The sequence below is a fragment of the Felis catus genome, chromosome B4, assembly GCF_018350175.1.
Source record: "Felis catus isolate Fca126 chromosome B4, F.catus_Fca126_mat1.0, whole genome shotgun sequence".
Lineage (NCBI taxonomy): Eukaryota > Metazoa > Chordata > Mammalia > Carnivora > Felidae > Felis > Felis catus.
Window position 1 is genome coordinate 113,507,198 of NC_058374.1, and position 24,603 is coordinate 113,531,800.

Below are 24,603 nucleotides of genomic sequence, written 5' to 3' on the forward strand. Positions count from 1 at the left end.
TTTTTATCAACATATGCAAATTGGTATGTTAATTTTACATAATTATGTAATTAATATTTTAAGTATATAATTTAAAATATATTCTGAATATTATTATTCTCATTTTATAGATGAGAAACTGAAGTATACAGAAGTTAAATAGTTTGTCTCAACATCCTAGCATGGCTAAGACATGGTGCAAACCACCCTGGTAAAATGGTTAAAATGCACAGTCTCTATGGTTAATGCACACAGGCTTAATGGGGACCAGCATGTGGGAATGAGTTTTTAGGTTCCTGAAGCATACCGCTCTTAGAAACGAGAGCAGCAGTCAAGTGCATTGAGAAGTTCTTCCCCATATATACCCACAGAGTTTTACTTACTTGCAGTCTTCTAAACCAAAATGCTGCCTAGAGTCCACATTTTACGGAAATTTCTTGGGCACCCAGTTTCTGTATCGCATCCAGGGATGGATAGGGGTACTGCAGCAGGAAGGGAGAGGTGAATAATACCTCCTTCTCACTCCAGCAGTTCAGCCATAACATACTCTTTATATCAAGCCGGCCAGCTCCCAAGTGTGGGAGGCCTCGCACCTGACCCTGTGTGTTCCTACCTTGTCATTTAGATGAAGGGGTGAAACTGAATTTCTTTATATGACCGTATCTCTGGTACAGGAGAGCAATATTCCATCATTCATTCATTCATTCATTCATTCATTCATTCATTCATTCCTCAGTGTTCTATGTCCATATGTTAGTAAAGAACATTCATTCATCATTGATTAGGACCATTAATACACTCATTGTTTTGTGCCCATTTAGTTGATTAAGAGCAGTCATTCACTGTTGATTAATAGCATTTATTCATTTTGGTTAGGAGAATTTATCACTTGGCATTCTCTATTCATACAGCTGGTTAAAAGTGTTGGCTCTCCTGTTAGACCGTTTCTATTTTTGGCTATACAGTTTCCTAGTTACTTTACCTTGAACAAATTCTTTTCTGCTTGCCTCTAAAACTTATTTTCTTACTTCAAAACCAAGGAAAATAATACTTTTCTCATAAGATGGTTTAACAACTAAAGGAGATGATACAAGTAAATCTCTTAATAAGTAAATAAGTAAATATCTCTTAATAAGTAAGTATCTTAATAAGTAAATAAGTAAAGGAGATGATACAAGTAAATCTCTTAGTAAGTAAATATCTATCTGGGACCTAGATAATGTTCAGTAAAGTGTAGCCATAAATATTAATTACAATCTACTTTTATAATAATGATAACAACAGTAAACACACTCTATTAGATAAATTAAATAAAAGATAAATTGACACACAGTCCTTGACTGTAAGGAACCTACGGTATAATGTCACCAGAAACCCAGTGGTTTCAAAGCTAGAAGAAATTGGGTGGGAGATTAACTAATTAAAGACCTTGAATATTAATGCAGACTGCAAGTATCTGACAACAAAATATGAGATTATAGATAAATAGAAATAAAATATTTTGACATATATATATATATATACATACAAATAGCAATATTCAAAATGTTAATAAAGACCATCTTTGAAATTGGCTGATAATAGCAAAATGGAAATGGTAAAAATAAAATATACTGTACATTAGATGTCATAACTCACTTGATTATAAAAAAAACACATTCTTCATTAAAAATAAGTCATGTGCATTATCTGTCCAGTGATGTGCAATGTCATTTAAGACATTCCATCATTCTGTGCTTGAGCACTCTTCTGTAATCTGATGAGGTGTCCAGGGAAGAGACAATGATAGCCAAGGCATTAAAATGTAATCAAGATATGCAAATTCATATCTAAATGTGATTTGCTGAGAAAAAGAAATTAATCTAGGCATGGTCAAATAAACAATGTGTAATATGGATAATTAATCACCAAATTAGCAGCTGCAGTCCCTTGAGGAAATTATGCAAATTGAAAAGGCCCCCATCCACTGACACAATTAGACCACTTAATGGCAAATTCTCAACAAAATAACCCTGGGGAACATCACAAAACAAATAGCCCAATCAACCTTAGTGTCCCAAACTCCACTGCAATATTTAATATTATTTAATCTTGTTTCTTCTCAGTTTGAACTTATCCAGAAAGATTTAATCATATCTTGCGAGAAAATATTCTAAGATGCCACACTATGGTTCCATTAAGTGGTCCCCTCAAAGTCTAGTTTTCCCCTATCAGTCAAATATGTTGTTGCTGAAATCTGAAATTGTGCAAACGATAACACTTCATAAATGAGGAAAGCCAATTACATATCTCCTGTCAGTAATAACAAAATCAAGGGAATGTTGATGCACCATGAAAATGTGTGTCCTCTGTGGCCTGATGTCACCTGGATATTATATTAGCAGCAAAGAAAGGATCTCTACACTTCCCTGGTAATAAATGTCATCTCCGGGAAGAGTATTTTACCTCCAGGAAAGTTAGAGTGTCCTACGTCTGCCCTTGAAGTGTATAGAAAGTAATCCTACCTTTTTGCTCCCTTGGCTCCACCTACACAAAGGTAGGTGACAAAGTTAATCCTATCGAACCCTTTGAGATTAACCCTAACAGAACCCATGAGATTCTGCTGCTAAATCCTTTCAAAAAAATTGATTCCACCACTAGAGAGATGCCAAAACTTCCTGGATAAAAAATTACAGATCCTCCTTCCCCCACCCAAAGAAAAGGGTTTATCAGATACCTCATTATTATAATTTTATAATTATAATTGCTGAAAAGACCAGTCACAGAGAAGAAACTGTATTAGTACTGATTGTCAATGGTTTAGTTGTACCTATCATTTACAGACACCAAAAGGCTTCACAGCTCCAAGAACTGTATTAATGCTCTCCCTGGTCAAACTTCCTCAGTTTATTTGAGAATCACGCTATGTAAGTTAACTCCCCAACGTCATACCTGAGTGACAAGTGTTCCAGCATTCTGACAGTGCCTACTTTCATCTTGGTATTAAATCTTGTCTATGAATCAACAGTGTCTCTGACTCCTTTTATACGAATTTCTTCTCTGAGAAACCATTATTATTCATGTCCTGATTTTTCACCTTTAGAGTTTTGGAGTCAATCTGGATCAAACATTGATTCGTCAAGTGAACCTGATGACTGAGTTCTTCCTTTCACAACCCAGAAATTCTATACAGAGAGACAGCATTGTCTATTTTGACCCCATACCTTTACATCAATATGACCTATTGACTTAGCCCATTCCCAGTTAATGGCCCCCTAACACTTTTCCATAATGAACTAGGATTCTTCAGTGGTTCAAAGCACTCTAGCTTTAATTACTAGATCACAGTGAGCACTGGCTCCATTGCCCATGTGTAATCTCCTTCTAGCCCTTTAGATCTCATCTTCATACCTGATTTCTCCAGTTTTTAAATTTCCTTTGTTACTAAAGAACTTTGGCTAAGACTATTACAGTCCTGGTTTTATCCTTTACCGCATCTATAAGCTTGAACCAACATTGTTTGAAACACACTAGGTTAGATAATTTCTAATCATAGTTCCACTACTAAAATACTTAAACTCTGGATCCTGATTTTATGGTTGATAAAATTAGGATAATAGTATCTGTTCCATCTTTCCTTAGAGCTGCAGTAAGTATAGCATGAGCTGAGGTATGTATGTACCTACGTACGTATGTATGAATATTCTTTGTAACTTACATAGTATACCAAAGAAATGTACTGTGATTTCCGGACATGGTCTCAATTACCACATCCCATATGATAATATACGGCTGCAAGAAATACCTGGCTATACAGAGCTGCATTAGTTGGATATTTCCTTTAAATTTTTTTAAACTTCATACCCTTGAATTTTTTGTACACTAAGATATAAAATCCCAAGGTTTTGTGACATTTCTTTGATCTGGGAGAAGAAAATAACATATGAAATCCTACCTAAGGAAGGAGTCAGAAACATCAAAGCAGATAAGTACAGTGTGAGAAAAAAATGTCCATCCCCCCAAACATGTTGACTGGAAATTTGTATTGTCGCAAAGTACTGGTATCAACCACATTCTTTCAGAACAAAATCTAAAGGCAGGGCTATGAATCAAGAAAAAATAAGCTGAGCAGAAAAACTGGAAGACTGAATTAGAGATTTGGTCACTTCTACTCTCCAACTAATTTTAAATATTGCTTTGCATCAGGCTTCAACACAGAAATACACACGCCAACACAGGCAGACATACACATATCCTATACACCCATCCAGATGCCAAAGAAATCTTGATAATAAAGTATATAAACTGATTTTCTTGATGAGAGATTATAAAATAAATAAGAAGCAGACAGCTTACTTAGTACCCCCACCTGACACATTCTACAGGAATAAATTGTGATGGAGAGAACCTCATTCTCCATGTTAATTGGGTCAAGGCCATATGTCCTTGATTCCAAGAGAAGTTAGAAAAACGTTAAGCTAGAGAATATTTGTTATTTTAGTCACAGGATGACAAACATAAATTTAATTTTTTCATCAACTTAATAAAGCTATCATTAAAAAAATAGTATCATGTAAAGAGACCAAACTGGAAGGTAATACTACAGTCAAACTATCAAAGAATAGAAAAATAAAGATCTAGGTAACCATGTAAGTAATTGGCAGCAAAATCTTAGTTTTTGCTCCTTTGGCATCATGCTTCCTAATTGTTCTTTCTTTCTTCATTTCTTCTGGGGTTTCTACCCATTGTCTCTGACATGTAGCTTTTTGAGGAAATGATGATGATGATGATGATGATAATGATGATGATATGTTTGATTTGAGAGAAAGATAAGGAAGAAATATTCAAGCACACCTAGTGTTTGCCTTAGTTTTGGGTAAGCACAAAGCTCATGAAGGAAGTCTTTAAATATAGAAATATACTTGTTTCCTATAATTTGAATCAGAAGATAGTACAGCAGCACCATACTTTGGGGGGTAAACAATAGAATAAGTCCACGTAACATGATTTTTTGCTTGTGTATTCCCAAAAGGTACTTTTATAAAAAAAGGAATATTTGGTAAAGAGTCTTGTCTACACCTCAAAAATCAGTACATGACACCAGAGTCTATTATGAACTTTCAGCCTGCTTAATTAATTGCTTGGATCACTTTGTAGTTAATTAATATAGACTCTATTGTGAAAATGCCTGAGAATCCCTAAGGAAATAGCCTGTGCGGATAGGTCATCGGTATGAAGGGCAGAAATCAATAGGAGTTGTCTAGAACTGAGACATAAAAACAGGCTTTTCTTCATTTAGGCAAAGAACATAGGATCACTCCCCAAATAAAAACTGCCTCACGTGGTCCAAAAATAAAAGTGTCTGGCTTTCTAGCTTTGGTACAATTGATTTTCATAAACTACCTACATACCGTTTACTTTTTGAAGTTCAAATATCATATTGGAAATATTTAGGGCTCACCAAATATCCCAAGTACTTGTCTATCTTCCCCAACACCCCCACCAGACCCTCTAGAAATGAGGGTTTGGGTCACCACCCCAGGTAAAGAATGCACCAGGCTCAGCCTGCTGGTGCTTGCTGAAGCCAAAGAGAATGTAGAATGAGAAGTAGAAGAAGATAATTACAATTACGAGCTACAACCATGTAACCAGTTACAGAAACAAGAACTGAAATTGTCAAGAATATTTCCTATTTATTTTGTTATGAATATGTTTGGGGGGGGCATGGGTATGGGTGTGTGTGTGTGGCAGAAGTATATAATTTTAAGCAAGTATCTATTTTCTTTCCCCTCTTATTCCCTTATCATCTAACATAAGATGTATTGATTTTATATCATAGAGTTTAAGTATTGTTAACCTTATATTTAAATTACGGGATACCAAGGAGAAGAGTAAACCTCACTCATAGATTTTACGTCCTCTTCTGGGGAAGAGGTTATGTGTCTTTGGTTGTAAGCAGGATTGTTGTATCATATTTGGTAGAATAATGATCTTGTTATTACCCTTATTTGAAAGTTAAATATGGGTTAAAGAGATGTGTATAAGTGCCTTGTTGACCAGGGGTAAACATGTTAATTTTATGTGTCAACTGGACTAGGTCATGAGGTGCCCAAACATCTGGGTGTTTCTGTGAGTGTGTTTTTGGATGATATTAACATTCAAATTCGTAAGTTACACCAAGTAAAGTAGATTGTTCTCTCTAATGTGAGTGGGCCTCATCCAATCAGTTGAAGGCCTAAACAGAAGGAAAAGGCTGATCCTCCCCAGAGTAAGGGAAAGAATTCTTCCTGCCTGATTGTCTTTAAACTGGGACATTATAGTTTATTTGTTTGTTTGTTTGTTTGTTTGTTTGTTTTTCCTGTACTTGGACTAGAATGAAACCATTAACTCCCCTGGTCTCCAGCTTGCTAATTCAGCCTGCAGATCTCAGGACTTGCCTGTTTCCATAATCAAGAGAGCCAATTCCTCATAATAAATTGATAGATAGATAGACAGACAGACATATAGATAAATCAATCTGTATTCTAGTAATTCTTTTTCTCTAGAGAACCCTGACTACAGATTTTGGTATCAAGAGTGAGGTACCTCCTCTATCCTTCCCTTCTTTCCTCTGTTCCAGTGAACATGGAAGCCATGGCTTCCACATGGCATAACTCAAAACGGAAGACATCTGATCTGCAGCAGACTTCCCCTGAGTGAGAAACAAACCTTTATATTGGCACATCACCCAGACAGCTACCACAAAGTTTCCTAACACAATATTTTGAGTTCTAGGCTTCATTCTGACTATGTCTAGGACCTTGAGATTAAAACTAAAATAGGCTAAAATGTGTAATCCTAAATATTAGGCCATATCTTGATAAATACAAAAAAAACTACAATGAAATTGATAAACCAATATTCCTATAACTGCTCTCATGCATGTAGAACCACCAGGCTCTTTACAATCCCCACATGTTTTCTAGGACATCCCCCAAGGAATGCTACAAGTGTGTTTACAACTCAAGCCAATCTATCAGCTCCAGCGTACATGTGGTGCCCATCACATTCTACTTCTGCTCTGTATCTTGCTTTTGAAGAGTGATGCCTAACAAATCATTTAAAGAGACTATTTGTTGCTGCTACCTTGATAACATTTGCAACAAGAAGGCTGCCTCTGAATGTTGTCAAAGCTGCAATGTGGGTTTTCAGGACAGGGAGATAAGAACTGACTTCTCCTATTTGTTTGCTATTTTTTGTCTTCTGGGTCCCCAAACAGAATGTGCTATATACACAGATTTCCAAAGCCTCTCATCAAAATAGCTTCTCCAACACTAAGTGATCAAAAACAATAATAAAGTTTTAAGGAACAAAAGCTATGCTATGGCCCTCCATTTATGTCCCTCTCTATTCCAACAAAATTGCTTTTATTTTCTTGAATCAGAAAATAAAAGCCCACATAGAGTTCAATGAATGCACACACATATTGATGGATGGTATAGGCCAATATAAGGAAGAAAATTCTCTTTTACAATATTAAAAAGTAAAAGCTCTTTTTTTCACTCACATGACTTGCAGAAGACATGACTCTTTTTCTTAATTACTCTACATTTTACCTAATACCTCTTTATCCCTGAGTATCATTCTGATGAGGTACTTCTCACCTTTTCTATGAGCATTCTAGGACATATGAGGAGATGCACACTGCTGCCTAGTCATATGGATAGACTAAGCTACCTAAGCACTAAGATAAGAGCAAATTACAAAAAAAATAAAATAAAATAGTGATAGTTAATGCCCTCAAACATCAGAAAACAGCACAACTTTAATTATGCCCCTCAGTTGTGATTTATAATGTTTTAGGTCAGAGTAATTCCAAAGGAAAAATAAAAACTACAACAGAGGGAACTGATTCTATATGCAACCTGCAATAAATTTTCCTATGAAATAGTTATAATGATTACATTTGTGTCTAATTATTATTTAAAACATAATGTCACCCAGCACTCAGGAACAGAGTGCTGAAAGTGAAAGTGAATTATGTGAAAGTGAATCCCTTCAGAAAAATGTTTTAATTAAGATAAGATTGCTCTTTTTTCCCCAAATTTCTAAATGATGCCATTTTACACTAATGATACATATATAGATCTATTTTCTAAAACATATATTTATATTAAAAAACAGTATGTTAATCCTCATTATTGCCATGAATGTGAAACTCATACTTGGAATACTGATGTTTTCTTTTATGTACTACTCTCCAGTTAATACATAGCGTGCTAGAGAGGAGAGCGATACGCAAATCAGCATTTCTCAAATGGCGTTCTTCTCAAAGGACTTACCAGATGACTTAATGCACAATGAGCGTTTTTTCTTGGTTTTCTCTCATTTGCTATCAAAAAGCATCAAGCATCAGCACCTGCACAAAGAGATTACGAATGACAGAATTTCTAGGAGCTCATATTAACAGGAAAGTACACAGTGACAAGACAACACAAGTTATTTTTAATGTGGTTGCTTAATTAGTTACCATTTTTTAGATGACCTCCCCATGCTACCATATTGTCATCCTTCCAGCTCCCACCTTTTGCTTTTCAGGGAAAGTGTGGGGCTTGAGACCTGATGCTTGCATTTGGTTCTGATTATGCGCTAATGTGGGAATCTGATATTCTAGGAAAGTCTTGTTATTCTGATTGCTTACTTCACGTCCAAGATACTACAGGTCAGCAGCTGTTTTACTGAAGTAAATCTTTAGTACTCAGATTTTTTAAGAATTTCTATACATGCTTCTGTGAAATTTCTTTCACTTTTAGAAACTCTAAGGTTTCAGAGTAGGCTTTCAGATTTTTTTTTTCACATTCTATTAAAAAGATACCTAGAATTTCTTTTCACTTGACTTTGCTTGCTCTTTTTTTTCCTCCATGTACTCACCAAGACAGGGCAATCTAGAGTATATTTCTATTTATACACTAAACTGATGATCTTGATTTTTATTCTGAACTGTACTGAAAGGAATAATTATCTCCACTGGGAAAACTAGCTACTGCTTTGGGACAAGCCATTCCCTGGTTTCACTTAAAATAGTAGCAGTATGATTTGCTTCAGATGTGTTACAACATCCATGGCAGCAGAGTTCAATATCTTTGAAAATTAAGGGGCAGTGGTTTAAACATGGCATAGAAAAGCTGAAGAAAGGAGAATTGATACATAATAGTTACCTTTTCTCAATGCACTTTAAGAGAAAGTGACACAAAGTGATTTGGTTTTGTTCCCTTTACCAAATGAAAACAGGGTGGCCTTGCGTAGTCAGTTGAATGGCTTACTCTTTACTCAATTAAGAGGTATCTATATCAAAGCCTGCCCAAAGTACATATGCATTAAGCTTTCAAATACCACTAGCCCCCAGCACAGCACTGAAAGATTTATGAATTTAAAGAGGAGAATTCAGGATGTGGAAATTAATTCTGAGAGAATATCAGAAGTTGAATTATATAAATATAAATATATATATATATGCACATACATAATGCATACATATATGTGTATATATATGCACATATAGACACGTACGTGTTTGAGAGTAAAGTAAAATCTGTGCCTCTCCAACTGTAATTGCTTAAATCTTGCTCCATTTTATCTTTTTTTCTAGACCTTTCCTTTATAGCTTACTTTAATCAATATTTATACTGAATATTTTATTTAGAAGTTTTATGTTTATAGAAAAGCACACTTGATTATGAAAACATTGATTTTATGTCTTGCTCCCTAATCTATGACTAGGCAGATGAATGGTAAAGTTAACTCACTCTCCCAAATGGTTATAAAATTTGTATTTCAGGCAGCGTTCCAAGAGGTCATGGCTTGTTTGAAGACTTAACATATTTTCATGCAGATATATTGCAGAAACCACCCCCTAAATCAGAGACTAACAAAATGTATGTTGGAATAATTTACCATGCAGATGGAGTGAAATAAAGAGAGCTCCAATAGTATATCAGTGGGACGGTCAGTGCTGGGGAAGATATGATAGAAGGGAAGACCCTCAGGAGGAACAATGCACGAATGAGTGGTCAGAAGCCTTGATGAACAGCAAGATAAGCCAAAACCCTAGATCAAGCTCAACCTAAACTTCTAATATTTGAAAAATAAAACGAGGCAAACGTGAGACAGCGCACGCATAAAGTTACAATCCACTTAGATATTCTAGGAAGTTTTGTGCCTGGTTTGGAAATAGTATGCTTCTTCCTGAATGTGATTAATACAGAGCAATTGTAATTATAAAGGCTATGCTTCTGATAGTTTTGTTCTATACTGACACAGATGATACTTTATAGGAAAATGTGATTTAGGGTTTTATGAAGCCATGCAAGTTCCATCTCTGGGAGAGCCCGTTATACATTTTGAGAGAACTTTGGTTGGCTAAAGATCCAGGCTTCCCTTTATTCTTGAGGGAACTCTAGCCTCTCTCAAGTTTTCCTAAACGGTTCTGGGAATTCCCTCTGGGTTTATTCCCATTGTAGCACATGTCACAATAAATTAAAATTGCCCATTTCTGGGCCACCTCCCATTATACTTAAGCTCTTTGACGGAGCGGTGTCTTACTCAAGTTCTTTTTTATTCAAACCCTACATCCAATTGATGACAAGGTTCCATCCTCTCTACTACTAAATATACATCTCTGTCCCAACTCCCTCTCACCAATTTCGATACTACAATCTTACCACAGGGTCTCATCATCTTTTGTCTGGATTCATATACAATAGTCACCAAAGTGGTCTTCCTGATTCTGCTCTTATCCCACTACAGTCTACCCTACTGAGTGTAGCCAGGGGGATGTTTCTAAAACTTATATTCAAATCACTGTCCTTAATAACCCCTTCAAACAACTTCCAGTGGAAAGGATGATAAAAGCCAACCCGTTTACCCACTTATTTCTTTCTACTTTCCCTTAGGTTGTACACTTTAGGGAGAATATCTTCCATTCTATTTCTTGAACATTCTATATTTATCCCTGACCAGGGTCTTTGCCTTTGGATGCCTTTCTGCTTGGATGCTCTGCTCCCAGGTCTCTGCATGGCTACCTGCTTCTAGTCACTTGGGTCTCAACTCAAATTTCACCCTCCCAGCAAGATCTTCCATGACTCTTTAGATAAAGGTGTCCACCTTGCCCCAGTCGCTCAATCTCATATTTCCCTACTTTGTCTGTTTCATAGCACATTTTAGTATCAGAAACTTTCACATCAAGAGGTACCTGGGTGGCTCAGTTCATTAAGCGTCTGACTTCGGCTCAGGTCACGATCTCACGGTTCACTGGTTCAAGACCCGTGTCAGGCTCTGCGCTGACAGCTCAGAGCCTGGAGCCTGCTTCAGAATTTGTGTCTGCCTCTCTCTCTCTGCTCCTCCCCCACTTGTGTGTGCTCTCTCTGTCTCTCAAAAATAAATCAGCATTTAAAAAATTTTTTAAAAGAAACTATCATATCAGTTAATGTATTTATTGTCTATCCCACTTGAAGATAAACTCGAGAACAGAGACTTTATCCCATTCATTACTATATTCTCAGTTCTTAGACCTGTGCCTGATAAACAGTCAGTGATTAATAAGTATTTTCAGTGAGTGGTAGGGAGTTTGTCTTCTAAACCACTCTTCCTCCATTGTCTAGCATCACACCATATGCATTTTAGATACATAAGAAATATTCATTGATTGAATTAGTGTTTTCTCTGAGAAAAATCTGCTTGACAATTATGTGGTGCTAAGGGTTGAATCATGCCCCCCAAAAGGATATGTTGAATTCCTAAAACCTGGTACCTGTGAATGTGATCTTACTTGGAAACAACGTCTTTGCTGATGTAATCAAGTTAATATGAGGTCATTCTCTATTAAGTTGGCCCCTAACCCTTGTGTCCTTATAAAAACAGAAGAGATACAGAGACAGACGTGAACAAAAGGAACAATACCATGTGAAAATAGAGGCAGAGATTGGAGTGGTGTACGTGCAAGCCAAGGATTGCTGGTAACACCAGTAGCTAAGAAAAAGACATAGAACAGACTCTTCCTCAGAGATCTCCAGAAGGAACCAATCTTGCCACCTCCTTGAATTTTCACTCCTGGCCTCCAGAAGAATGAGAGAATAGATTTCTGTTGTTTTAAGCCATGCAGTCTGTGATACTTTGTTAGGGCAGCCATAGGAAATTAATATATATGGCAAAAAGAAAAAGGAAAGGTTGAGAAGATGAGTAAGAATTAAAATGTGAGGTGCAAATTTACTATCATTCCATTATGAAATGTAAGAAAATGTTCCAGTTTTCATTATTTACTAGACATGTAACTGCAGGGGTACATTTTAACCTCCCTGAGCCTGTTTTCTCATTTATAAAATGTGGTTTATAATGCCCTCCTATAGTGTTATGATACTAATATAGTTAACATATGTAATTCCCTCAAAACAATGTCCAGTATATAGTGAATATTCAAAAAATATTAGCCCTTATTCTTCCTCAGGGGCTGGAAACTGTAACAGTGCATAAAGACTGGTGCTATAGCCGTGAGCTACATAAATTCTGCTCATCACTCAGCAATTTATTCCTCCAGCAAAGATTACTTGAGTCCCAAGTATTGTACTGTTCTCTCTGTTCCAATGCCAGGTTGAGCTCTTCAGCAGCATTCCCTCAGAATCATTTCTTTGAAGATTAAGGAATCTGGAGTCAGATTTCAGCCTAATAGAAGGTTCAACACAATGAGTTCTTTCTTTCCAAACGTAGACAGAAATACTCATGAGGGGGGCGCTCTGACTTCAGCTCAGGTCATGATCTCACAGTTTGTGGGTTTGAGCCCCGCGTCGGGCTCTGTGCCGACAGCTCAGAGCCTGGAGCCTGCTTCGGATTCTGTGTCTCCTTCTCTCTTTGTTCCTCGCCTGCTCACGCTCTGTCTCTCTCTAAGATAAGTAATGATTTAAAAAAATTAAAAGAAAAAAAAAGAAAGAAAGAAATACTCATGAGGTAATGACTTGCCTGAGTTTGCAGGATTGCTCCCCAGGAGGATATAGATGAGATTCATATACAGATCTGGTAAAGCAGATGCATTGCCACGTGTGGTGGATACTGTGGCACACTGCCCGGAGCCCCTTTCAGAACTGAGGGCACAATTCCTCATTGGCTGCCAGTGCATCTGGTTATCAGTCCATTCTGGAACTTGCTCTTGTCTTAAGAGCTAACTCACCTAAAGCCATGCCCTCTTCCTGGGGCAGTGTAGATCCAAAACTGGCTGTTGTTGGGGTAGTAAGATGCATTCTCTTCTCCCCAAGTCAGGACAATTCTGAAGGATCAGAATTGAGCTCCCCATGGGATCAGCCAAGAACTTTCCTGAGTCAGATTAAGGCGACCTTTTCCCTCTGCCCAATCCTATTTCCATCTCTTCCTCCAGAGATGTTGAACTCAAGAGCACTCGCTGTAGCCTTCTTATACTCAAATCATTATCTCAGTCTTCTTCAGGAAGAACCCAACTTATAACACCATCTGAAGCAAACCAATCAACGTCATAGAAATTAATTAGCTCACATGGACTTTTAGAGCCTAAATACTTTCCAGAAAGAAATTTGAAACATCGGTCTAAATATGAATAAGATGAGCTCATTTGTCATGGGGTGGGGGAGGGAATAAAAGGGAAAAGCAGTTGCCCATAATTTATTCACATAAAAACAAAATGTGAATGCATCCTCCTTTCATTGTGTCATTCAACAGTTGAGGCTAAAGGTAAAATTTGCAAGTCAAAAATTATTGCTTTTTATGTTGATAGACACATAAAAATGGATGAATGGAAAGAAAGCAGAAGATGTCATAACCCTTGCTAATACTACCTTTACATTTCTATGGCACATTGATGTTTATAAAGCCTTTCATATGCCTGCTTTCATTTGAATTTTGTTCTAGTGCTGACAGAGGTGAAGAATAAGTGTCATTATTCCCTTTTCAGAAATGAGAAAGCTGAACTTCTGAGTTGTTGGTTTTTTTTTCCCCCCTTAAAGTCCAGTGGAAGAACTAAGAATCCATGCTGATTTTCTAAGCAAAAACCTGTTGGTCCTTGGCTCTCCCTGCATAAAACAACTCAAACTGTAGAGACAACATATACATTCATAAAATAATTAGCGAACAACGAAAAGGTTTCAATCACGTGGAGAGATACCTGTTAAATGGATTCATTAGCACTGAAGAGGGGTGAGGGGAATATTGGAAGGGGACTAATGAAGAAATTACCTACAAAGACTTTGTTGTTGCTCTTACTATATCCAGGTGCTAAAGCTAACATTTACTTTCAGATATTTGTACTATGTGTTTTACATGTATTACATAAATTTTTCAAGGATCAACCCAATGAAGTAGGCACTAACTAGCATACACGAAATCAGCTCTGTAATTAAAGTCAAGGATTGTGGAAAACTTGCCTTCAAATCCTGCTGCCATGCTTGTGTGATGCTGGGCAGTACTCAATATCTCTAAGCATCAGCTTATCCCTTCAGCAAAAGAATGAGAGGGGGTCTAATGCTGTCTACTTCATAATGTTGTTGTGAACATTGAGAGAGATTAAGTATGAAAAGTGCATAGTACATAATAAAACCTCAATACATTATAGTTGTGTCCATTTCACAGATGAAAGAATGTAGGCACAGAAAAATTGATAACTTTTCCTAGATCATACAGCTTGCTAGTGGCAGGGGATTTTCTAGACCATCAGATCTCCTTAGCCTCATACTTTTTGTGTGTGAGACATTATTTACCACTAGGCTATTTCCTGACATATTTAAATGAAGCATTTTTAAGGCACATAGGAGGTGGTCCTTTTGGCCACATTACAGTTGGTATTTGGCTCAGTGAGAACAAGTGGATGGACCCTTTGGTGTGACTTTCCCTTCCATCTCCATAAAGAGCCCACATTCTACAGGGCCTCTCTACCCAGTGATGGTCCAGGACTCTCGCTGTCAGCCACTGCCCTAAGCTACTGGTGTCGCAGGTGCATGCAGCGACAGGGGAGGTCTGGGAGTGAGGAAGGGAAACAGTCCTTTGAGAACTGATAGATGGCTTCTAAGTCAGAAAATACAGAATTCCAGTTTGTGAAGGATGATTTGTCCAGGAGATAGTTCATATCCAATATATTCACTTTCCAAGCACTCTGGCTTCTCAGAATGGAAACGTGGTGCTCGAAGGAAACATTTTTTTAATCCTCCAAAACCACCACTACTAAACCAATCTTAATTAACACATTTTCTATTAACTAGAATGATCTGAAATTCCAAATCCATCATGCAAGACACGAATAGAATTGGACTGCACACTAAAAATGTGCATACTTCACTGTTGTACATCTGCCTGGATCACCTTTAAAACAATTAAATGGTGAATGTGTGACTAAATTACCACACCGTGTTCTCTGTTTAATTTCAAGGTTGAAGTGTCTTTCCATCACGAATATGGGTAAAACCCTAGAATGCTGGGGGACAGAACAGGAATTAATGGCTCTTTCTGTTGTTTTGATTTCCACATATTTGATGGCTTTGTGTAATTTGAATAATTGTAAGCTTCCAGCATGCTGATAAGGTTCACCTACATTATTCATTTGCATGAAGTGCTGATCAATTAAAGCTTCTCTCTTAAAAAAAAAAAAAATCATCCCATCCTGCAGCAACAAAGCTTAGGTTACTCCTAGCTGTCTCTACTCTCTTTTACTAGGGAATTTCTTCAGGAAAACTTATCAATCTTTTTCTTGCCTTATTTTTATCCTAACCTAGTCTGTGTTCTTACCCTCGACCTGTTCTTCTTCACTTAACTCTTATAGTCTGATTACTACATTTTTAACACTTATTTCAGGAAGGCATTTGATAAACATGACCATTATTGGAAGGAGACTGTTAATTCCATGGTTACTGATTTACTGGCAGCACAAAAGTGCATACGTCCAAATCCATCTGTGATGAAATACAGAACTATTTCTTAAAATGGAGAAACTGCTTTTCTTCCTTTGTCTTATAAGAAAAATATGATAGTTAATTTTATATGTCAGCTTGGCTGGTCCATGGTACCCTGATATGTAGTCAAATGCTAATCTGGATGTTTCTATAAGGATGTTTTGGATGAGATTAACATTTAAACCAGTGGACCTTAAAAAAAATTTTTTTTAAGTTTCTTTATTTATTTTGAGAGAGAGAGAGAGAGAGAGCAAAAGCAGAGAGGAAACAGTGAGAGAGAGAAAGAGAATCCCATGTAGGGTCTCAAATTCATGAACTGTGAGATCATGACCTGAGCTGAAATTAAGAGTCAGTTGCTTAACTGACTGAGCCACCCAGGAGCCCCTAAACCAGTGGACTTCGAGTAAAGTACACTGCTGTTCCTAATGTGGGTGGGACAATCAGTTGAAGATCTGAATGGAACAAATGACTGACTTCCCCAGAGCAAAAGGGAATTTTGCAGCAGATGACGTTTGGACTTGAACTGCAGCACTGGCTACTCTGTAGGTCTCCAGCCTCACAGACCAGCCTACAGATTTCAGACTTGTGAGCTTCCATAAGAGCCTGAGCCAATTCCTTAAAAAAGATCTCTTTTGATAGACAGATGATTGATAGATAGATAGATAGATAGATAGACAGACAGATGTTCTGTTTCTCTGGAAAAGCCTAATACAAAAGCTAATCAACAGAAAATGACTATATCTATTTTACAATTGTTAAAAAGACCCAGGTAGCTTATATGTCTAGAATGCCTCCCCAAAGAAGGTTGGGGAGGCATGCTAAATTTCACGGAAAAGTTTGTGGTCAAATAAGTTTGAGAAACATGGAATTAAAATTAACTGTATTTTCTTTATAGTAGGAAGCTAGAGTCAAAAAGGAGCAAGATGAGCTAGGAAAACTGGTGGACACACAAAGGCAAGTGAGTGCCCATCAAGTAAGGGGAGAGACAGTTTTTTCTCCCCAGAACCTGGATGGGGAGACTCGATCAGGGTCCTGCCTTTGGAACCACCTCCGGTGGCTTCCACTGCATTTAGGATATGCTTCATACTCCTTGCTGCAATCTATAAGAGCCAGCAGACTCTTCCTCTTGCCTACCTCTCTAATCTCTTCTGCTACTACTATCCTCTTTATGAGCTTTATTTCTATCCCCCCAGGGCTTCAAGTTCAACCCCATCCCAGAGTCATTTGTATACGTCTCCCTTATATACATACGTTGAAATAAGACCATCTGACTGTTGGCTGCTTCTCATTATTCAAGTCACCCTCTCTCAGGGAGATCATCCCTATCCATTGTACAGAGAGAGTAAGAACCTTCTTGTCTCTCTCCCTCTAACACTTCACGGTTTTATTTTCTCCATAAAATAAATAAGCATCATATTTATGTGTTAATTTCTTAATACCTGTCATTTGGATACTTAAAAGCCACTTAAAATTTTATTTGGTGGTCTGAAACCATTTATGAATTGATTCATCAATCAAACATTTTACTAACACCATGTCAATAAGGGACATTATCATTCATAAAGTAGTCACATTTGGTAGGTGAAGAGAGAGGGGAGCCTGTTGGGACCACTAAAGACAAGATATCCAAAGTCCATGAGCACAATTCAGTTAGGAATGAGTGTTGGAAGGGGCACCTGGGTGGCTCAGTTGGTTAAGCATCAGACTCTTGATTTTGGCTCAGGTCATGACCTTGCGGTTGTGAGATCAAGCCCCATCAGGCTCTGCACTGAAAGAAAAGAAAGAAAAAGAAATGAAGGTTGGAGGAGAGGCTCAGGAGCAAAATTCAGAAGAAAAAGACAAGGGAAGATACCAAAGAGAGAAGGTAAGCCAGCCTGCACCACTATGAAAGCAATGCTGGGGCGCCTAGGTGACTCAGTCGGTCAAGCGTCTGACTCTTGGTTTTGGCTCAGGTCATGATCTCAAGGCTCTGGAGTCTGAGCCCCACACTGGGCTCCATGCTGACCGTGTGGAGCCTGCTTGAGATACTCTATCTCTCACCTGTCTCTCGGCCCCTCCCCTGCTCAAATGTTCTGTCTCTCTCTCTCTCTCTCTCTCTCTCTCAAAAGAAATAAACTTAACCTGAAAGCAATGCTGAACAAGCCAATACAGTAAAATGATGGTTTGAGATCATGGAAATAGGTCCTGGACAATGGGGCACAAGAGAGTCAATGTAAAGAGGCATCAGTCTTGAGAAGAAGAGAAAATTGATGAAAGCTCTCTTATCAAAAGTTCAGTATATACAGTACCACTGGCAAGATGATTTTAAGTAGCATACAGATGGATTTCTTAAGAAATTATTAGTTGAGTATTAGCTAAGGTGTGCTAGCGTGTCTTAATCAATATATCAAAATTATGAGTTAGAACCATGCTAAATTTAAAATATATATATCAATTCAACCCAAAAAGTTGCAGGTGTAATTTTATAGTTTATATGCAACCATGTACAAAAATATTCATAAGGAGGCAAATATAATGAGTTTAGAATATAAGGCTAAAGAAAATGGAACATTATTTTCCCTTCCATATCATATTCTTGAAAAATGTTCATATCTCAATATATAACAAATTCAAAGCCTGGATCCCAAGCCATGTTGCTTTCTTCCTGTAACCTACCATTCAAATTCTAGCACTTTCCTATCTCTATTGACGTAAGCTTTGTACAAAGAGGCTTAGACTTAGAAGTATACATATAATGGCTCTGTCACTTATTAGATGCATAACTTACAGAAAGATACTTTGTTACTCTGGTTCACAGTCCCTTATCTGTGAGCCTGACTTCGGTCTACTCTCTCCTAGCTTCCTTCCTTGGCTGGTCACTACTATTCCATTTCTTCTACTTTCCATCCCTCCTCCCTAGTCATTCTCAAACGCCAGTGTCTATCAGAATAAGTGCAGCTTCCTGGGACCATGCCCAGAAATTGTGATTCCTACAGGTCTGGATAAGGTCTGATAATCTGCATTCTAGCAAGCACCCTTGTGTTTCTGAAGCAGAGGCAATATATTAAGAAATACTTCTCGGTTCACAGTCTCAGCATGAAAACTACAAAAAGAGGTACCAGGTTGTCAAGTCATTATTATGAAGTCACCTCTGAACCAGCAGCCCCTCCCTTCCCACTGGCTCTGACTCCTAACTCTATTCCTGCCTGTGAATTGTATCACTTTTCTTTTTCTTTCTGTGCTGGGTTAGTCCAGCCACACACCTTGGCTTCTCAAGCTCGTCTATCACACCATCCGTCCTGCGCCTGTCTTTGCCATCCTTCCAGATCAATAGACCCACAAGAGAAAGAAAGGTCATTACTACTGAAAAAGAGACATAATGAGCTACACAGTCCACATCTGACCTTGGATGGAGAAATAGCAGACATCTCTGAACTCAAGAGCTCCAGTCTACAGGCTTCTCTGATCCCAGAGTCTGGAGCAAATCTGGCTAACCCCAGATAATTGTTCAGCTGCCCCTTGCAGCTGCTCTCAAAGCCTGTGTGTAGATAATCAGTGATGTACTGTTCAAAAAGCTAATAAGGTTAATATCTACTTTTAGGGAAAATATAAGAAGAGGGAAGCAGAAGAGTCATAATTAGGAGATGGGGGTAGGGGCTTCTTTTCTTTCCCCATGACATAAGCTAAAACTAATTAGGGAATCCTTGGCATATGCAGGCTGAGGTGCTGGGTTCTGAACAGTTGTTATAACACATCCCATAGAGAAGGACAGAGATAGCCTTCTGGTCCACCTCCCCTTTGTTGAGGCATGTTCTCCTCCCCCAAGTCCTCCCAGAAGATCTGAACACAAGCTCTTTTTATGCACATGTATCCTGCTGAGGGCTGTGCAGTCACAGAACAGCCCGGAAAAACAACACCCAGTACACAATATGCACATTGTTTTGATTGAGACATTGCTGTTGGAAATGCATTTATTTCTGCCTCTCGTAAATACTCCTCCACAGTAGAAGAAAAAATAACAAATGCATTGTAAATAGAGGCCCAGACGTCTTACACTTAAATTACAGTCACGTCATGCCAGTCCTATCCGATCTTTCAATTATAGTCATTAATTGAGGATGTAACCCAGAAACAATTACATCCATGAAATTCTAATGAGTCTCCTGTAGTTAATATAAAAAGAAAACAATGGGAAATGCATGCTGATGCTGGAGTCTAATCCAATTCTGTCGATTAAAATAAAGAACAGCATTTTGTAACATGTAAATCTGATTCTTTTCCCTCTACCCAGTTTCATTTCTCAGAGAGTGACAGACTGAATGCATAGATTTGCTTATCTAACAAGCTTATCGAGTTGCCCTCTCTCCGTTAGGTCCGGAGCACATCTTGAAAACTCACCGGTGGGGAATATATTTTGCTCAGGGATCCATCTTTTAGAGAGTCTCACATACCCACAAGAAAAGTCCATTCTTTATTTACCTGACCTAAGTGAGAACATTCTTCACTATGACAAAATAATTATATGAATGATTTCTGGAAGAGCATGATGGCTGCTTAATTCTGAATCTGTCTGCTTCTGCTAGAAATAGAGCAACAAGATAATGAAAAGAAAAGAACCAAAAAAAAAAAAATCACAAACTCCATTTTCACTTAAAATAGGAGACAAAGAAAACCCACAAACTTCAAACTATGTGTACATGCTGCCAAAAGCAACTGACACCAGCAGAACCTGGCAGGAAGGCCCCCCGAGGAGCCATGCCGTGAGTGCTGACTGCAGAGGCCGATCACAGAAACCAAAAGCAAAATAAGTATCTACTCTCCAAAAGGGGCAGGTCCCAAACGGTGGGCAAAAGTGCCAGGAACAGTACTGAAAGACAGTTGGCCATGAGCAAGTGAGGGTAGAAGGAAGACTTAAAAATTTGCCCAGACAAATGCGGAGAATATATTTAGAGAATGTCGGGAAAAATCAATTTTCTGAAAGTAAGTGGATCACGTTGGGAAATAAGACATGTGCCCCTGGGTAGTAGCAACAGCCAACAGAATACGCGGAGGAGACACAGGACTGGATGAGGAAGTTCTCCAGAGCCAAGTTAGGTTCTAAGAGGCAAAGGAAGGTCCTACATAGAAGTGCCACAGTATAACCAAAGATTTTTGAGCCCAGGGCTGATTTCCAACAGAAATTGATTCCTGAATTTTTTTTTCTCTAAGCCTATAATCGTTGGCTGAGATGTCTATTTTAAATTGGTTGGTTTCCACACCATATCAATGCCATACTATTCTGGTTTGAGTTGTGAATCAGGGAAGCTATTCCTATTCACTCTACACTACCTCATACTCACATCTAGGAACATATTGTTCTCATTTATATGAGAACCCAAAAAACAAAAGGGTAAAGATATGCACAAAAAATTAAAATGATGTTAGAAAAAATGTGAGAAACTTTCCAACAGAAAGGAACACCCACTAAAATTATTTTACAGTATAGCAGATAACAACTTCAACCCAATATTTCAATAAATAAAAGTTTTGAAAATAACAGATTATTTGCAGCTATGAAGGAAGATCACAAAGCAGAAATGTAAGAGTTCTAGGATAATAGAGTCGGACAGTAAGAAGTGATGGCCAGAAAGCCATCAAAGGTAAAAAAAAGAATTGACATAACTCAGGGGTAAAAAGGACAAAATTATTTTATAACTGGAAAAGAATGATGACATGGAAACTACACAAAGGGTCTGACAAAGAGAAGAAAGAAAAGGAAACAAATAAAGAGGTGGAAACAAATAAATATTAAATTATGGATATAGAAAACAAGTAAAGAAAATGTGGTACATGTGCAATTGAAGATTCCAAGGAAGAAAAACAATTAGAGAATTAAAATTTAAAGATATCATTTAAAAATTATTTGAACTAAAAGAAGAAGTAAATCTATACATTGAACCTGTGTACCAAGACAAATTTGTCCCAAGACATATCTTAATAAAATTATTGGGCTTTAAGAATAAAGAAAAAATTCACTGGATAGGCAAAAACATCAATATCCTTATAAGGGCATGGGGGAATAAGATTAGTAACTGTTATGGGTTGAATGTTTGTTTCCCACCCACCCCCCAAATTCATATGTTGAATCCTAATGCCCAATATGATGGTATTAAAAGGTGAGAACTTAGGGAAATAATTAGGTCATGAGGGTGGAACCCCCATAAATGGGATTATTGCCCTTATCAAAGTAGCTCCTTAGAGATCCCTAGCCCCGTCCCCATGAGGATACAACAAGGAAGTCTATGGCCCAGAAGAGGGCACTTAACCAACTATACACTGATACCGTGTTCTTAAATTTCCAGTCTCGAGAGCTGTGAAAAATCAATTTCTGTTGATTATAAGCTATCCAGTCTCTGGTATTTTGTTACAGCAGCCTGAATAGGCTTAGACAATATCAAACTTCTCTCACAGTAACTTTTAATGTCAGAAGACAGTGGAAAAACACCTACAAGATGTTTAAGGAAAGAAAATATGAGCCATAAAGGAGAATCAAGGTTGGTAACTTTACTATCAGATCAGGAAGAAATTAGACCAAAAAGCATTTGGAAGAAGAAGAAAGAGAAGGGAAGGGAAGGGAAGAGAAAGAGCCAGAGCAAAAGTGAGAGAGACACTATATAACAGTTAAGATTGAAATTCACAAGAAAATATAATAGTAATGATTATCTATAGATCATCATAGTGCAAATTTAAAAAAGTGAAGCCTATGGGGGATATATTCTCTTTTCAATTGCACCATTTTAATTAATGGAAACATGACATTTCTGCTGTAGTCAGAAAAATCTCAAGAATGTCCACTGTCACCATTATATTTCACGTTATACTGGGAGAGTCAAAACCAACAAAATTATGCAAAGGAAAAGTTAGAGTAAAAAACAAAAATCTCAAAACTTGTAATGAAAGAGGTAAAACTCTATTTGCTAAGTATCTAATTGTGTAACTGGTAATGGAAGAGAATCAAACATAAAAAAAAAGTGATGGAATTAAATAAGGTTGTAGGGTATAGGGGTGCCTGGGTGGCTCAGTTGGTTAAGCATCTGACTCTTGTTCTCGGTTCAGGTCATGATCTCAGCGCCTTGGGATTGAGCCCCGTGTCAGGCTGGGCTGTGTGCAGCAGCACAGAGAGTGCTTGAGTTGTTCTCTCTCCCTCTTTGTCTGCCCCTCCCCTGCTCACACATGCTCTCTCTCTCTCAAAATAAATAAACATTTAAAAAAACTGTATGGTATAGAAGTAATATATAGAAATCAGTAACATTCATAATAATAAATGCCTAGTTATGATATAAGATGAAAGAAAAGAATCTATAAAGTCAACAGGAAAAAGAAATGTCAGAGAGAAATACTCTAGCACATTGTAATGATTTCAGCAATATCTTTCATCCCACATATTCTTAAATGTGACCAGACACTTCTATCAAGAGGTGGGATCTATGTCTGTGCCCTTGAAAGCGGATGGGCTTATGACTATGGTGGAAGAGATGCCATGTGACTTCTGAAGCTAAGTTATCAAAGGTGATAGTTTCCATCTGGTTCTCATGGGACACTTGTCTTTAGGACCCTGAGTACCAGGTAAGATGTCCCGGGCTGCCATGCTGTGAGGCAGCCCGGGCAACACAGGCCATATATAGGTGTCTAGGTGACAGCCCCAACTGAGAGTCCTGAGAGGAGTCAGTATCAATGGCTAGACATGTGAATGAAGAGGCCTCCAAATGTTTCCTGCCCCTAGTCACCCATTCACCCCCAGCCTTCAACTCTTTTCAGCTGATGTCACAGAGAAGCCAGAGAGAGCTGTTGCTATTCTTTCCTTTCCAAATTCCTGACCCGCGGAATCTAGGAGCCTAACAAAATGGTTGTTTTACAACACTAAGCTTGGGTGGTTCTGCAATATAAATAACTGTTAGAAATACTTAATAAGAAATATTCACAGCCTTTGTGAGGAAAATTTTAAAACTTTTGAAAGACAAAAAAAGTATACTTGACCAAGAAAAAGGAAAGCCTGTTCTTTTTTTTTTTTTGGAAGTTGCGGTGGGGGGTGTTTATTGTTGTTTTGGAACTAAGAAAGGTGATTCTAAAATGCATCTGGGAATATTTTAAAAATAAAAATATTTTGGAGAACTATGAAAAAATGATAGAGAAATTATTGATACTAACCTTACTACATATTGAAGCATATTACAAAGATTATATGATAAAACAATAGATACACTAATAGAAAAACCAATAGAACAGAATATGGAGTCCAGAAATAAATCCAAATAGGTATGGAAATTTGGCATATGATAAAGTTATCATTTTCAAATAGAAGGATAAAAATGTATGGTTTGAGGGAATCGCACACCGATCTGGAAAAAAAGACAAAATTGGATCCATACTTCTAATCAAACACCAGAATATTCTCCAAAGGTATAAAAATAAAATATCAGAAGTAAAACCATAGGAGTACTGGACTAAAACATGAATAATTTCCTTTAAAACTTTAGAGGAAGAAAAGCCTATTCAATGGTGAATAAAAAACACACAAATCTTAATTTAAAAAATAATAAATTTAAGTACATAAAAATAAGAAAATTTGCATGACAAAAATATCAGTACAAAGAAAAAGGTAAATAAAATGGGAAAAAATTTGCGATTTCTATCACAGACATAAGGTTAATCTCTTTAATAAATTATTTTATTTTTATTTTTTTATATT

General features: G+C 37.4%; 1 long non-coding RNA gene across 8 annotated transcripts in view; it reads right to left on the reverse strand.

Moving 5' to 3' along the window:
* Nucleotides 1-24,603, reverse strand: part of LOC109501710 — a 473,282-nt gene that overhangs the window by 431,066 nt on the left and 17,613 nt on the right. For all 8 annotated transcript variants that reach the window (XR_006600951.1, XR_006600948.1, XR_006600950.1 and 5 more), the window contains exon 2: nucleotides 8,280-8,356. This is a non-coding gene — a long non-coding RNA (uncharacterized LOC109501710). The remainder of the gene's footprint in view (nucleotides 1-8,279; nucleotides 8,357-24,603) is intronic.